Genomic DNA, 5,781 nt, shown 5'->3' with positions numbered 1-5,781 from the left:
GAGTTGTAGTCCAGCAACGTCTGGGGACCCAAGCTTGGGATGGAACACCTTCCCTGGTGCATTAATAGGGCCCTCTTTGTTCTGTTATATTGTATTTTATTACATTACAATAAACAGTTCAGACTTCAACTGCATTTCAGATGTTAAGGCTTGTGTTCTAAGCCATTAACTCCAGCGTATTTTAATCCATAATTGTGGAAGATTTATTTAATTTAAGGTTTTTTAAATTTATCTTTTGATTGGGATTGTAATGTATTTTCTGCTCTCCACACCAAGATCTGTCAATTTTTACTGCAACTTTTAATTGTGTTCTCATAGTCCAAGTGCCAGCAGTTTTCCAAAGCTGGCTTGCTCACAAGAATGCCTTTTGCTTATTCAGGCTGACAAGGAAGGGAAAGAGATCTGTCAGCCCCTGGCCAAGCTGCCCTTTAATGGTGATGGTGGTCTTATAGGCTGTATCCTGAGGGAAAGAACTGGTGACTTTTCTGAAGAGTGAGTGCCACTCTTGCTGAGAGATAACCTTTCGTGCCCCATTCTTTCCTATGCTCAAGAAGCCAGAGCTAGTGGAGAAAACCTCCCATAGACATAAATAAGAGCCACAGAAGGCCCAGGGAGAGCTCCTCAACACCAACACCAACACCAACACCACCAACACCCTGTAACCACCTTTGTGGGAAAGGGATCCAGGTTAAAAGAGAGGCCAAGTAGATATCCCCCACCCCACCCACCATGCTCAACAACACTGGAGGAATCACTTCCCAGAAAAGGATGTGGAAATAAGCCTGAATCCATATGCGAGGACTTCTGGCACACATAATAGTAATTACTCCAACTTCTGGGGGACATTTCACAAATTACACAGTGCCAGCCGCTGGGTTTGCCACCAAGCGAACACACCAGCAGAGAGCATCAGCCACTCCTGACTCTCTAACAAATCTACCTGTAAAGTGCACATGTTTTAAAATACCTGTTTGTCATATCCACACTTCGACTTTTTAGGTGTACTGTTAAAAAAAACCTTCCGTATCCTCCTAATGTGTGAAGAAGTCCTAAGAGCCCAGTCGTTGAGGGACGTGGGAGTAATTCTGCCACCACAACACTGTAGGGCAGGTATCAATAGAGAACACCTCCAGGACCCTTCCCTTCCTCTCAGACTCTCGTTTTGATGTTACTGCGGTATGGCATACCCAGGGCTTAGAAGAAAAAAGGATCCTGAGAGAGGAGTGTCTTTGGCCCCCCATATGGTCGGTTTATCGGGGGGGGGGTTGGACACAACACAAGAAATACATCCTCATTGCCTCTCTCAGAACTGTCTTTCTTGCTATTCTTTTAACCTGTTCTAGTTAATCAATCAACTTCCTTCCTAAAATGCACAGAACTGGACACAGTATTGCAAACGAGGTCCGACCAGCACAGAACAGAGTGAAATTATTACTTACTAGCTGGGGCGAGTGCAGAACATCTGCGCTTCTGGCCGGCCAGCCACCCACATGCTGCTGCCTTTTTCTTTCTCCCTCTTCCCCGCCTGCCTGCCCCGCTCTGCTTTCTGGCCGGTCAGCTGGCCCACTTCTTTTCCCCGCTGCCGCTTTCTGGCCAGCCCGCTGGCCCACTTCTTCTCCCCCCCGCCCCTCCTCCGCCTAGCCAGCCGCCTCTGCTTTCTGTCTGGCTGGCCCACTTCTTCTTTCCCCATCTGCTCCCCCCACTTTGGCTGGCTGGCCGGCTTCTTCTCCGCTTCCCCCCGCTGCCATTTTCTGGCCAGGCAGCTGGCCACTGCTGCCATTTTCTTCCCTCCCACCCATCCCGTGGCTATCCAGAAGCTCTCTGAATTCTTGTGGGAGCTGCCACGCATGGTATTAGCCACGAGTATGCCTTAGGGTATTGAGTATATAGATTGTATTCTGGACGCTACAACTCTGTTAATTCAGACCAAAATGTATTTGTTTTTTAGCAGCCACACTGTCATGGAAGGAGCACCATGTTGTGGACTCGGAACAAGCTCGAATCAGAGCCTGTTCAGAACCAAACCAGCAAGATGAAGTTCAACAGAGACAACTATAAAGTCCTGCATTTGGTTGAGAAAAAGCTGATACACAAGGATAGGATAGGGGAGACTTGGCTTCTCAGCAGTCCACATGGAAAGGATCTAGTTGGCTCATGTTTGAGTTGAAGATGAGCTGTGTCATGCAGCTGCTAAAAAAAAACACACCACTTTGGTCTGAATTAACAGAGGTGTAGCATCCAGAATACAAGTAATAATTCCACTCTGTTCTCTGCTGGTCATACTGTGTCCAGTTCTGTGCATTTTAGGGAGGAAGTTGATTGATTAACTAGAACAGGTTAAAAGAACAGCAAGAAAGACAGTGAGGGGCCTAGGAACCAAGTCCCATGAGGAATGGTTAATGGAGCTGGCTATGTTTAGCATGGAGAAGAAAAAACTAAGGGGGGATTTGACAGCTTTCTTCAAATATCTGAAGGACGCTCACCTTTTATTTATAAGTCCATTCTTTTTCTGGACGTTTGAGCTCTTTTTTTTTTTGACTTCCAGTAGGTGTCATTAGTGGGACCTTACGGTCCTGGTACACCATTATCTTTTAGAAGAAGAAGAAGAAGAAGAAGAAGAAGAAGAAGAAGAAGAAGAAGAAGAAGAAGAAGAAGAAGAAGAAGACGCTCACCTAAAGGAGCAGACTTGTTCTCTGTTACTTCTGAGGGCAGAACTAGAACCAATGGATTGAAATTACAAGAAAGCAGATCTAGTTTAGATATCAGGAAACATTCCTAATGCTAAGAACTTGACAGTGGAGCAGTCTGCCCCATGCAGTGGTGGGTTCTCTTTCTCTAGAGGTTTTACAATAGAGGTTGGATGGCCATCTGTCAGGGAGGCACAGTGTTGGGACTAGGAAACCTTCAAGATCCCTTCCAACTCTAACTCCTCAAATAGAAGGTGACCAAGAATTCGGATATTGCCTTTGAAGCACAGCACTCATGCTGCTGCAATGGCACAAAGGTAATAATATTAGAAGGGGCCCTAAGTTATGCTGGTGTCCAAGGGCCACAACTGATAGCAGTGGCTGTGCTCTTAGTAAGACTAAACCACTGATTATGCAATCAATGTAATGAAAATGTTAAAAGTGACAGGGCTGAGAGCACTTCATCAGTGGGCTAGCATGGGACCAATGGAACATGGAACATCACTTTGTAGCTTGAGGGTGTTTGCGCATGAGAAAGCAAGAGAGAGAGCTTTGAAAAGCTGACCATTCTTTGGAATAGCTCCGTTTCTGTGTGCATGATCAAAAGTAACACAGTGAGCATCCTTCCCTCGTAACTTTTAATAAGATTCTGCGCATGATAGCCATAGCAGGGAGCTTAACACAGCCACTTGGTTCCAGAGAGCTGCATGCAGCATGCTCAGTGGCAGGTACTACCAAGAAGGGCAGCTGTGGCATAGTATGTATTGTTACACTGCAGAGTTAAGAGGGGAATCCAGGACTTCCAAGTGGCGGGGGGGTGGGGGTGGGGGGTCACTTCAGATGATGAGCTGTCAAAGGGATAAGTAAACCTTTTTAAGAGCAGAGAGTTGTTGTGAACTGCTTACTTATACAGAGCCTGCATGCCAGAGGAAACTGTTTTAGACCTACTAAATGCTGGGGGTAAAACTTCCATTTGCATTAGTAAAGCATGGAATTCTTTACCTCTCAGAGGAGAACATTTTTTTAAATTGCTATGAATGCTACAATGATTCAAGCCAGCCTATCACATTAATACACGGATCTAAGCCAATGTTGTATTACTACAGTGCAGAGAGGATTCACTTTTTAAAAGACAGCTTGAGACCGATTGCTTTTTGGAGACTTCTGTCTGTTTGTACAGTGACAGCTAGAGACAAATAATAGTTGTTCATACTATATCTGGCTGTAGTTGCTCTAGAAGTACCTAAAGTTGCTAAAGAAGGATAGGATAGGGCTGCCTCAGTCGTTAGGATGCCCTAATTAGGATGGGGCTGGGCTTGACTCTGTCCTTCTTTCCCCCCATACATCTTGTGATCTCTCCTTCTCCCTCGGAGTTGTGCAAATACTGCCATATCCCATTGCTAAGGTTGCAATTTCCCCCCTTGACAAGGCCCCTGTGCCTGCCTTTAGCAGCTACTATGAAAGGGAGAAATTCAACAGATGCAGCTCTCCAAGCATGATGAATATCTGCCTATCATGGCAGTCATCAAATGCACAGGAGCACCTTTCAGGGGGAAAGATGGCAAACCACAAGCTGCACGCTGACCTGGCCGGTCATTTTGGTATTGACAGGATAAAGCAAGTTGTATTAATAAAGGGCTTAAGGATTAAAGGGCAAGGAGCTGTTTGTTGGAAGGGAGATAGAGAAGTGAGGAGGCAGCACTATGTCAGTAGTGATCAACTGCAAACTATATGAAGGAGGTGTATGTGGACAAATGACTAATAGATTCAGTCAAATCAGTAGTCACTCCCCCGCTGAATATTTACTTAGGATCTCTAACAGGGATCATCGTAGGGCTCTTTCAGCGGCTAGACTTAATGCCCTTCATACGGCGGTACTGGAAGGACGCTTCGGGAAGGTGCCCTATGATCAAAGATTATGCCCCTGTCAGAACGGTGAAGTGGAGACCACTGAGCATCTGATGCTGAAGTGCAGATTTTATACTGAATTAAGGGGAAAGCTTCTTACCCCACTACTAACTTATTATCTATATATATATTTCTCCTGGGTGTGCCCAGGAGAAATGCGTCCCGGCAGCCCAGCTGATTGGCTGGGCTGTGGGGGCGCCTGATTGGTCCTGGCGCACCCAGGAGAACGGCGGCGTCCATGGCCGGGGAGCCAGGCGGGCCCGGCCGTGGAGGCGAGGCGGCAGGCCTGGCCAGGCCCGGCAGCGGGCCCGGCCGCGGCGGCGGGCCCGGCCGCAGCAGCACTCTCGGGCCCGGCGGCGGCGGCACTCTCGGGCCCGGCCGCGGAGGTAAGGCGGCGGGCCCGGCCGCAGCGCAGGCGGCAGTGGGCCCGGCCGCACTAGAGGCACAGATGCTCTGTGCCTGGGCCCACTAGTAGCTCTAATTGCCCTTCTGGTGGGGACAAGGTCCTTTTTCTGCTTACTGCTAAGTCAGAGTACTCTTACAGGAGGGTAGCAAAAAAAAATTTCATAGCAAGAAAGATTCGGTTTAGAGTAATTGAGGCACGAGATGCCAGGCTGTGCACTTCAGATTAACCGGTTTCATTTGAATGGAAATAGTTATGTATACGGTATTTGAAGGTATTAATGTTTTATGTATTTTATCCATTTTATTGTTGTTGTTGTTGTTGTTTCCCTTCTTTTCCTTGTATTTATGCTGGCCTTGGGCCGAAATAAACAAATACATACATAATAGATTCAGTCAAGAAATTGCCGACAAAACCACAAGTCCTCATGGGTCTCCACTTGTGAATCAATTCATGCCACATAGTCCTAGAACTTCTCCAGAAATAGCGAAGTCTCCCTTGACAATGTTGAGTAAAATTGAACTATTTAATATCCTGATAATCAATTATCCTGCAATTCATTCTTAATTTGGACCATCCTCTAGATTTTCAGTGGATAACTAATCTGTCACTCTAATGTAGGAGGAGGGGTTGGGTTAATGCTGCCACTCTTTCATTCACAAACAACCCTCCTAGATTAATTCCCCACTTTCCTGTTTCCTGGAAATAATCCTGAAAATAAAAAGATCTCATGTCCTAGTGGCACACACAGCCAACAAGAATCATGTAAGAAGCTCAGAGGTT

This window comes from Hemicordylus capensis, chromosome 2 (genome assembly GCF_027244095.1).
Source record: "Hemicordylus capensis ecotype Gifberg chromosome 2, rHemCap1.1.pri, whole genome shotgun sequence".
Taxonomy (NCBI): domain Eukaryota; kingdom Metazoa; phylum Chordata; class Lepidosauria; order Squamata; family Cordylidae; genus Hemicordylus; species Hemicordylus capensis.
This window is presented reverse-complemented; position numbering follows the sequence as displayed.